An 11,720-nucleotide genomic window follows, 5' to 3' on the forward strand; every position below is an offset into this window, starting at 1 on the left:
AGCGCCAATTAAAACACCAGACACAGAATCTAATTAACGCATCCACACCTAGTTGTGTCACTGTCATGGCTTGCATATCAAATTCTCCAACAAACATAATATTGTTAAGTGCATTTCAAATACAAAGACAACACAGCAAACTCGCAATCTCTCAAAAATTCCATTTACACTGAAATTGACACCCAGCAGGGTTTGTGGTCCGAGTACCAGGATTCAAGTACACCTCCTAGTATTGCAGACTCAGGGAGATTGGTGAAGATCAGATCCAACACTGAGCCATAGTCTGTTGTGGGTTCAGTAATGAGCTGACGCAGACTGAATTCCTGACACAGCTGTTTGAGTGGTTTTGGCAGTCTGTCAGAGGCATCACTGTTGAAGTCTCCTCCCATCACAACATAGGGGTGACTTGCTAATACCTTGTGAAGAATGGTCTCAAGTTCAGTACGCAGTGCGCTGGTTTTCACACCCGGAGGACAGTACACTCCCACTACACTCAGCCCTGCAATTCTGCTGCTGGCGTCAAGCACTGTAACTTCTATGCTGTGATTGCAACTTCGGCTTGTAGCTGTGTTGGAGGTAGACAGCAGACTGTCATCACGGATGTACAATATTGTGCCAGCATGTGGACGGTGAGTTTTGGTTGGGGCAGGGTTTCTCTCAAGAACTTTGAATTCAGGGAGACTGTAGTGTTGTGGTTCATCTTGTTCTTGTTCCCAGCTTTCAAATATGAATAACATTTCAGCTCGTAACAGATTTCGTTCAAGGCGGAGATCTCTAATGTGCTTGTGAAGAGATCGACTGTTGTGAAAACCTATGAGAAATCCAATGCTGGCAAACTGCTGTAGGTCGCTCACACACCACTCAATGGGCTTCTTCCGCAATCGTTCCATCTCGGTCTTGACATCAGGTGACACTCTGATCTTGTTTGGGTCAAAATCAAGAAGATGGAGGCCGCCCAGAGTTTTGGCTCTGCTGAGTGCCACATACACCAGATGGTGTTGTGCCATACCCTGGAAAGACACCGCAACTTGCTCAAGAGTTGAACCCTGTGACGTGTGTACTGTGATTGCAGAGCAAGCTGTCAACTGAAACTGTTTACGAAGCATGCACTGCAACATTTTCTCGTTTTCCAACACGAAACTGTTTGACGGCATGAAAGATGGGAGTCCATGTGGAGCTGATGGCTGGTGTGTAGAGTTGTTTGTTTTGGTGGCGGGTCTTTTCACCAACACTCTCTTCATCAAATTCTATCAATACAACAGACACATGTTCTGGCTTCTCACTGCCTTTGTGTCCAACCTGTCGTAAGGTGCCAGAAGCTCCATTCGTCAGACCATCGCTGATGTCAACTTTGTGCACCAACATGAATCTACCGCCCACTTTGAGAGTCAAGTGTGATGGAAGACTCTGCGTTTGTTGCACTGTCATATCACGAGCTTTGTGAAGTATCTCGGGTTTCAGTGCAACACTGATGTCACCCATCACACTGTCCTTGGCTTCCAGCAGAATCTCCGAAGACTGGAGAAGGGCAAGACTTTTGGTGTTTTGCTCAGTGACGAGACGACGGCTGGTGAACAGGTGAAGCATGTTGTCCGGGATACTGGATTTGACAACACGGGACTTGATGAGGCTTGCATCTTCTTTGGTGTGGCATCCCGCCCTGATTCTGTCATCTTTCTGCCGCATCACCTGGGTCAACTCGAACATCTGGAACAGCTCCTGCCAGACAATTGGTGCTAGTGCTTCATACGGTCCACGACTTGGCTGAAATACCCAGCGATCCATGACTGGTCTCAGCTGGAATAGATCACCAACAGCAAGGACACTTACACCACCAAACGGCTTGCTGCAACCCATCAATTGTTGCAAACGCTGACTGACAAAACCCATCATGTTGGCACCAACCATGAAAATTTCATCAATGATCACCAATCGCAATTCTGCTAGAGTTGACCGAAGTGTGTTCAAGCGACTGGCGTCAAGTTTCACGTAATCACTGAGACTCTGGTTTGCAGGGAGGCAGAAGGCTGTGTGTAGTGTCACACCTCTGATGTTATAGGCAGCCTTGCCTGTTGGAGCGGCAAGAAGTACCCGAAGGCAATCTGGATTGTCTCCAGGGCGACTGCTTAGGTAACGGACAAGGGCATGGTAAATGGCCAGGACACAGCGACTCTTCCCCACACCTGCACCTCCAGAGAGAAAACAGTGGAAAGGTTCGCATGCAGATAGACTGCCACTACACTTTGTCTTCATCCAGTGCAGTATGTGATAGAAGAACGTTTGCTGACTGCAATTCAGTGATCTTACCATTGCATCAAATTCTTCATTTGGTATCCTGTTCACTATTCACGACTTTTTTCCGTGACCTTTCGGATTTCATGGGGGCTGCCATTTTGTTCTCATCTCCTCAGTGTGTTCCGGTCTGAAACTGGTTTAAAACACCACTAGGCGGAAACCCCAAAACAATGACGGCCGCCTTTTTCGAAATAACATTTTCAGAGATTGTACACAAACAACGCCCGAACGGAAAGACAGAATGTGTCTTTCGCTAGATTGCAAGTCAGGCTTTTCACTTTTCCGATGAAGACAACCGCTGAGAGTGAAGACACGACGCTGTTCGACTTCAAAATCTCCAGTCGCAGACGACCTTCGCTTTCGCAGTACAGTCTATAGGCAGGTGCAATGTTACTCATTTTGATCAGCTCGTTTACGTATAGTTTTTGCATTCAGATCAATTAGAATGATTGGAATCAAAGCAGGAATAACTTCGGCATGCAAATGCATTTATTTGGCGAAATCAGTACAGCAGTAAGCTAGATTTTTTCCCTTCAGTTTGTTTGCGTGACTGAATTTTGTCTTCAAGAATGTACCACTTGCTTGATTCTGATTGTTTGTTCAGCTCATTGGCACGAAATGCATCTTGCAAAATATCAATTTGTTGAATGAAAACGGAATAAGTGACGTTCTAACATTTATCTGCTTGCAAAAACAATCGCAAGGATAGATCTATCTGCTTCATTGACAGACAGATTTTCATTGAATTTAAAAAGCATGACTCGGTTTGCAGGCTCTCCGATTAGATCTATTTAGTGTTTGTGTTCTTAGATTTATTGGCCATGTGGGCTGTTTACGATCATAACACAGTGTTGGTTTGTGCTGGTGCAATCTGCAGATCAAAGGGGATTGACCACATGGTGATGCAGTGATCAATGCAACTTGTGTTCACCACTCAATGCCTTCTACCAATCTCAATGGCAAAACGAAAGGTACAGTAACATGCTTGTGATTTCACATTATGTAATGTCTCTGGCGATCAACATAGTTTTTAACTCTAGTCTAACTGATCATGCTTTTTACTATTAGTATTCAATTACATACGATATATTCTCCGCCCCAGCTCCACCCTCTCCCCATAGCACTGCCAATCAGCCTCTACACTACAGTCCAACAACTACACCTCTAAAAGCCCCCCCCCCCCCCCTACCCTCCGTGCAACATATGGTCATAGGGAGTGCTCTAATTGTTCCAGAACATACCCGACCACACTCATACACAGGGTACTGACGAAGGAACTTTTTTTTCAGTCTCCATCAGGGCTGTCACCTAATATATGCAGACAGGTGTAACGGACGTTTTAGCAGCCACTGTACCACACATGTCATAAGGTAAATATAGGTATGTTAGTATATTTACAAACTGTTCACTCTGTTGGTTTTTCTTGCAGCATTTATTCAGAAACTCTGTAAATTGTGGCAATTACATATGCAGACGTTCAACTTATTATTGAAGAAATAGAATCAAAATTGGTTTATTAAGTATTTGAATTTTGATCATGTGATCAGAGAAACAGTTTCTTGAACAGCTAAGCTACAAGTGAAGTACAAGGACAACAACATAAACAGGTGACTGGAGACTCAGGCATTGTTTGTTTTTTTAAATATGCACAGCAATGTTTACTCAGTACTGGGGGGGGGGGGGGGGTGGATTTAAAGTGTTCTTTTGGCTTCCAGAGAGGTGCTACGCCTGTTAAGATGGAAATGAAATAGAATAGTTGATGGTGAGGGTTATCACAAAACAGCAAGGATAATGTTGCATGCCTGTATTTTCAGTTTGAGTTTAAAAAAAAATTAAATACTAGTTTTCTGATTAGCTATAATTCACGTGAGAATATTATAAGATGCTACCTTTTTTTAATTTTTTTTTTATAAGATTAGCTCATTGAGTCTGACAGGAACATAATTGAGGAATGCTTATAATTTCTTGGCCAGCTAAAAAAAAATTAAAACCCTTGAAATGAAGTTTACGCAGGTTAGATGTGAGGATATCTTAATTGGGATAATGCATTTACCAGTAATTACAACGAGAGATTTACTTAGAAAAACTGAAGTCATTCATAAACAATAATTATGATTACAATCACAGAGTAAGGGGAAACATGGCCTTTGGTCTGGAACAGTAGCTGGAATGGTCTACTTGTCAAACCTGCCTGAATGTGCTTTTTTATTTTTGTATACCTAGTGTGAACGACGTTTAGGTATTTGCAGACTAATTATTGTATTGCTGTTGTTTGTTTGTGAGTTATGTTATGGTGTGTCCTAAATTGGTCGGAATTTGTTGTGTAACAGTATGTTCTCATTTGTAATTTGTTTCTCCATGACCCCAGAGGAACAGACTTCATATTAAAACCTTGAGACCCTGAAAATACTTGCATACTAAATTTTTTTATTTTTTTATTGGGGATAGGCAAGCTCTTGAATTCTTCAAGCCTTGAGAAACTTTCCAGTCTGATATACATGTACCAGAAAAAAGTGTGATCCTAACAATAACATGAATACTTAATTCAATATGTGCAGGAGCTACTTCGGCAGACCCATATGGCTAGTATCACAATGCAGGGAAGGTGAGTTCATTGATTTATGTTTTTTCCACCTTTTCTGTGTTTGATGTCAGCCGTGATTACCCAATGAGAACTTCAAAACATGTTGCTGACTTGCGAAAACCCAACCATGACATCTGATGTAGTTGTGTAGCCCATCTAGAGGATAGAACATCTAATTTCGTGATAGCATAGCAATGTTGTGTACCTGACTAAATCTCTGCACATCACAGTGAAGTCTTACTTTATGATCATATGATTCAATACCCCCCCCCTCCCCCCGACTAAACAACGAAGAGCAGGCACTACACACTCACATAACTACCAACTCCACAATGTCATTTCAGAATCAAGCAATCAGGAGAATGAAAGGATTCACCAGTGCTCCGCCACTCGGTTGGATAGCCATCACTATGCACAACAAAATCCATTATTGAGGGTTTCTTGGTCGTTTCTGAAGCTAGGGCTTGGAAGCTTCACATACAAATATTCCTAAGAAAAATCCTTGTCCTTGAGTAAGATTCCCAGTGAATGGGGCCGAAAACAACAAAAATGAATACTATTTTTTTTTTAAATCAAAACATTGTTAAATTTGTTATCTTACTCATTGTGAAAGTCTGACCAAATCTGCGACATTGAGGCAAACAAGTTGGGGTGGGCCTTTAACTAAATACTCTGAAACCAGCAGCTGCTTTAAGTAATTGTATGTGTGTTGTCATTATGTACTGCTTGCACTAAATGCATTTTCTTTATCTCCTCAGAATCGAGCCACCCAGAGAAAGACCATTGACAAGCAGGGCGCATAGTAAAATATATAGAATTATGGCGTGCAAGTCGGTCGACAGGTGCCAGCCATTATCATCATAACAAGCAATGCAGATCATAGTTCCTTATGTTTTATGTTGTGCACAAGTCCCTAGATCTGCTTTAATTTTAATGTAGAATTTCATTATCAGATAATTTGAAACATTTTGTTTAATTAAATTGTAAATACGTCCAAGTCAATTTGCAGCATTTTTTATATTTAGTCAAGTTTTGACTAAATATTTTAACATCGAGGGGGAATCGAAACGAGGGTCGTGGTGTATGTGTGTCTGTGCGTGTGTGTGTGTGTGTGTGTGTGTGTGTGTAGAGCGATTCAGACTAAACTACTGGACCGATCTTTATGAAATTTGACATGAGAGTTCCTGGGTATGAAATCCCCGAACGTTTTTTTCATTTTTTTGATAAATGTCCTTGATGACGTCATATCCGGCTTTTCGTGAAAGTTGAGGCGGCACTGTCACGCCCTCATTTTTCAACCAAATTGGTTGAAATTTTGGTCAAGTAATCTTCGACGAAGCCCGGACTTCGGTATTGCATTTCAGCTTGGTGGCTTAAAAATTAATTAATGACTTTGGTCATTAAAAATCTGAAAATTGTAAAAAAATCTGAAAATTGTAAAAAAAAAAAAAATAATTATTTAACAATCCAAATTTACGTTTATCTTATTCTCCATCATTTGCTGATTCCAAAAACATATAAATATGTTATATTCGGATTAAAAACAAGCTCTGAAAATTAAATATATAAAAATTATTATCAAAATTAAATTGTCGAAATCAATTTAAAAACACTTTCATCTTATTCCTTGTCGGTTCCTGATTCCAAAAACATATAGATATGATATGTTTGGATTAAAAACACGCTCAGAAAGTTAACTTGAACAAAGAGAGGTACAGAAACGCGTGCTATCCTTCTTAGCGCAACTACTACCCCGCTCTTCTTGTCAATTTCACTGCCTTTGCCATGAGCGGTGGACTGGTCTTGCTGAAAAATGGCATTGCGTTCAGTTTCATTTTGTGAGTTCGACAGCTACTTGACTAAATATTGTATTTTCGCCTTACGCGACTTGTTCTTTATTGTTCTTCTATATACCCTTAAAACTAACACATAGTAAAAACAAGAAATGTTTGTTCAAGGGAGATCATCTAAAGCTTTTTTTTTTAAATCTGTAACATTGCATAGTGACATCCTCCAAAAATAAAATGTCTAAAGAATAAAGGTATCTACACGGGTTGTCTACCTATTTCTTTATAGCTTTGCTTTTAAGTATAACTTTTTTCCTCAGAATATTTTCTTATACATTTTATTCAAGGGAGGCAATACAAAATGTTTACACAAATGTGTCTAATTGTGTTTACAAATATTAACATTTCTTGTAGCCCCAAGAAGTGTGTTTTGTCTTGTAACTATTGTGATTTGAGAGCTTTAGCACTGAATGCTTTGCATCCTAGTGTGAATAGCATTGTAAAGCTTGCCTCTTGCTAATTTAGAGCAGTAGAATAGAAAGCAGCCTACTCCACAATCTTCTTTCATATTCTGTGCATACTCCTTGACAAGAGAACCACGAGATTTGTTTTTATTCCGATGTTGCCTTTTCTATTCAATTAAATACTTAAATCCTACGTGCAACACAAACCTTTTTTGTGTTGGTTTGTTTGTTTATTTTTATATTTTGTAAGTAGGCCTATAGACCGTACTAGAGACCAGTCTTTCACCGCCGTATGATTGATCTGGAAATCTCCGCTAAGCAGTTCAATAACATAATTAGTACATGGCTAAAGCATTTTTGCTACTCCACTCAAAATATGTCTAACTACGCACTCGTACTCTCTCCCTAACATAACACTTGTTCATGCAAAATTGTTTGCGGATCAGTAAAATTTGCGTGAAATATTGAATTGCGAATTTTTTTAAATTTTTGTTGTTGAAAATTACGTAATCTTCAAAATAGATGAGTGTTTACTGAAGCGATAAACTATTTATACAAGTTAATAAGAATGGTTTGTAAGATCAAATACAAACAGCAATACAACTGCTGTCGATAGATTACCCCCCTTGACTTCTCTGTCTGTTGGGTCAAACTACGCCAGACATTTCTCTTCTAGTGGCTCCATAGCATGAGATACAGGCTCCGAGGCAGAAACTGCTTCGTTCTGAACTTGAATACATCGGTTCCTCTCAGTTACATAGTCTTTTAATTCCTTCTGTCGTTTCAATGCAACAGGTAATCAAGCCTGTGAGTGTTGCATACTGTATCAAGTTCTGGTGTATTAGCGATCGAAAAGTTTACGAGGTAGTTGCAGAATCGATGTTTGTACGTACCTTTCTGGTCAGTTATCAGGAGATAAAAATTAAAAACAAATGACATGTATGCAACATAAGAGGCTAAAAGGCTAAGAAACTTGATGCCTCATCTGTCTCGGTTGCTAGTCTTCATCGTTCATACTCATAGCATATAGCAATACCATTTGTTGTGTAGAATCAATATGTTATTTTTTTCTGAAATAAAATATTCACGAAGAGGGTTCGATTCTGATCGAGTGAATATATGTGTCAAAAGCTGAATAAAACAATGCGTTTGTTTTTGACTGGTGAAGTAGAGCTGAAGCTTTTTGTGCTGGATGTAAGCTTAGTTGGTTTTATCACACACACACACACACACACACACACACACACACACACACACACACACACACACACACACACACACACACACACACACACACACACACAACCCTGATGTTTGTCAAAAATGTTGCATGTTCCTGCTTCACAAATGCCTGCACAAAAGCACACGGATGTACACGTACCTACCTACATACCCGTGCAAACAATCTACCACTGCAACACCACAGCCCCACACATTTATCCAAAAGTTGTCTGAATAACAATACTGGCAATCTTGGTATTGAACGGGGAACTCTACTTTCATGGCGTATGTGGTCTAGGTCTCATTTTATACATGCTAAACCACCCTTACAAAATAAAAAGCCACACATCGTGTAAGCTAATCGACTAAGCAAAAACCAGACACGCGAACAAACAAAAAACGAATACTTTGATTTTCAAACTTAATAACAGATTTAGGTAAATAATTATGCCATGCAAGGAACATTTCTATTGAATTCGGTCGATGCTTAGATCTAGAAAAACACCAGCTCACTTTATGGGGATTTGAATAGTGCTGTTTCATGAGTTCCAGATCTAGACTGACAAGGTAGTAGAACATTTATTTTTAGCTTGCAAAATTGAACTTGCCCTGCAGTCACCTTAAGTCGAACTGCTTTCCCTGCCACCGCGTGCAGCAGTTTGGCGGGGGGAGGGCCATAGAGTCGGCAAACTGGGAGTGGAACTTGACGAAATGTCACCTAGGGCCTAGTACGATAGCTTCTCTTCGGATTGACGTACAAACAGCGTCAGGGCCGCTTCAAACTTACATACGGATTACGATTCCTATCCCCAGTTTCTCATGTTGGTAACCACTGGCTATTTGTCAGATGTGTCATTCTCCCACATTTGAACGATGCTGTAGTGCGAGTCGGTCAAAATGCCCTTTTGTTGTCAAACCACGTTCTCTTTTTCCGCACAAACTGTGTTGCGTTCCGGACCGGAACACACTGAGGAGATGATCATTGACTATTTCTGATTGGACAATGATGCCAACGCCCACATGACCCTAGCTACAATGTCAAGGTCGGAAAGTCGTGAATACGGTCGTGAGTTATGTCGGATGTAGCGTAACAACCCAGGTCAAGACCAATGTCATACTGTCGGTGCTGTTCAGAGTCTGGTTGGAACGCTGCATTGATGGTACTCTCTGTGTTGTATTTCTCGTGGCGGCTCTCCATGTATTGTGCTTGTGGAGCCACCCCATCCCATGCTTTCTCATCAATGCCATCCTTCTGCACCTGTTCCACAGCCTGGTCCACAGCAGTAGCATTGGTCTCAAACTTGCTGCTGACTTCGAACACTGTTTCTTTCATCTGTTCAAATCTCTCATGGTATGTCCCACACCCACCAATGATATGCTTGTCCTCGTTTCGCCATGGGATGTACAACATCAGCTTCTCTCTGTAGTGGTTTTCTGAGTCAGACTCCAGAGAAAAGCGAACACAGCGCAGAACTTTTGGTTTTCTCCGGTGGTGCAAGACTTTGCCATCAGAAAGTGTGTACAGGTGACCAGAAGAGGAGTCATTGTTCCAGATGTTGTCGGTTGCATCCTCCTCATATTCACCTTCAGGGAGGAAATCCTGTTCCTTCTTCTTGGTGTTCTTACCTGTTCTGCTGCTTGATCCTGCCTTTCTCACGTCGTACGAAGTAGCAAAGTCTGCAAGACAGATGTTTTCCAACTCCTTTGGTCTTTCAGAGTACCTGTCGATCAGGCTTGTGAGAGTCACATCTGTGTCCTCATCTTTCATTGCTTCAAGCATGGTGGAATTCTTGAGCAGACCAACTCGCTGGCAGGGGGGTGATGTGTTGACAAAAATCACATCCCTTGTGCATCGGGTCAAAGGCAGCTGCATCAGGAGGTAGACAGCTTCCTGGGCAGACACTTCGCAGTGGTTCAAAAACTTGTTCGCAATGTGTCTGACTTTTTGTTTGACACTGTGGTTGCCACGTTTTGCCTCATCATCAGCGTGTTTTAGAAGATCGCTCATGCCACGCTGGCTCTTGCTGATGTACGTCACAATATACATTCCACAGGCATACTCATCCAGGACAAATTGCACATCTGTGTTGGCCATCCACACCTGAGCGAGAATATCATTTCTGCTGTTCATGCGTGTCGCTGATGGTTCGCGTTGCAAAAAGATCTTGGTGCTGTCAAGGTCAGAACGAAGTGCAAGGATGTACTGATTCTCATCAATGCCGACTCGCGCCAGAAATTCTTCAAAAGAAATGTTCTCACCCAGTTTCAACTGGCTAAGTTATCTTTTGATGGTTCTCAAGTTTTCTGTGATGCCAGAATTCTCCTTTGCTTCAGACTGAGTCAGTGGACGGAGCATCATAGTTTTTGACATGGGAGGAAGAGGAAAACCAAACCTGCACACGTGTTTTCCACCTTTCTTGCATGGCTTGGAATGCTTGTGTTCATGCAGGCTCGAAACGTTCTTCAACTCACCCTCTTCATGCCTCTGACATGTCAAGTGTTTATCAAGAAATGCCACCACATCTTCGTCAGAGTCTGTATCAGCCTTTGGTGCATCTTCAACCCAGATCATACAGTGAATGTGAGGGGACCCCCGCTGCCGAAATTCTACTCTGAAAAAGTGGTCCGTCACTTTTCCAAGAGGCTGCAGATCACTCAGGATGACTTTTCTGAACAAGACCTGAACCCTGTAGTCAAAGTGACGAGCGCAAGTCACAGGATCTTTTTGTATAAGCTGCGACTTCTCCTGCCAGGTCAGGTTCTCAAGGTCATCATCAGTGGGGTCTACACTGTGCTCCATGCGGTAGAGGACACGGAGAAGATCAAGCCACCTTGTTACAGCAGCAGAAAATGTAGCAAAGAAAGTTGGTCTACAAAGCTGCCTAATCATAGCAAAGAGATCCTTCTGTTTCGCTTGCCAGTACGGGGGAGAGGATCGCAGTGTTTTGAGGACACGATACCCTTGATCCTGGCGCAGAAGATCTTCAATGGCACCATCTTTCCTCAACTGCCCTGCAGTATGCCCTGTCTTTGCTCCTTTCACTTTCCGAAGTGCTGTTGTGGCTAAATCTCGAATCTGTAACATCTGTAGTTTCTTCAACTTGAAAAAGATGTTTGCAATGGAGTGGGCAGCACGCCGGTCAGCACTTCTTAGCTCAGCCTTGCAGATCTTACTGTAGGTGAGGGGCTTCATTCGATCACTGTTATCAACACGTCGTTGGCCGCAAAATATGGTTGGAAAGGATTTCTCCTCACAATCTTTGTCCATGAACAGACCAAGTGGATGTTTACCCTCACCTGGTGCTATGTTCAGTGCTGCCTGGCCATCGGTTGTAAAGTCGTTGGGGTGCAGAAGGGTGTCACGACATC

The 11,720-nt window shown here is 41.8% G+C and overlaps 1 long non-coding RNA gene and 1 pseudogene across 3 annotated transcripts; one reads left to right on the forward strand and one right to left on the reverse strand.

Moving 5' to 3' along the window:
- Window positions 1–2,545: 2,545 nt before the first annotated feature.
- LOC138973916 (uncharacterized) lies at window positions 2,546–5,676 on the forward strand. 3 transcript variants are annotated; one of them, XR_011458219.1, is made up of 5 exons: window positions 2,546–2,677; window positions 3,173–3,266; window positions 3,585–3,665; window positions 4,854–4,900; window positions 5,638–5,676. It is a non-coding gene; the product is annotated as an uncharacterized lncRNA (long non-coding RNA). The 3 variants fall into 3 exon arrangements; XR_011458218.1 differs by having other exon boundaries at window positions 2,577–2,673; XR_011458217.1 differs by lacking the exon at window positions 2,546–2,677 and having other exon boundaries at window positions 2,725–3,266.
- A 3,705-nt stretch (window positions 5,677–9,381) lies between these two features.
- Window positions 9,382–11,544, reverse strand: LOC138974396 (uncharacterized; annotated as a pseudogene).
- Between the last annotated feature and the right edge of the window lie 176 nt (window positions 11,545–11,720).

The sequence above is a fragment of the Littorina saxatilis genome, linkage group LG8, assembly GCF_037325665.1.
Source record: "Littorina saxatilis isolate snail1 linkage group LG8, US_GU_Lsax_2.0, whole genome shotgun sequence".
Lineage (NCBI taxonomy): Eukaryota > Metazoa > Mollusca > Gastropoda > Littorinimorpha > Littorinidae > Littorina > Littorina saxatilis.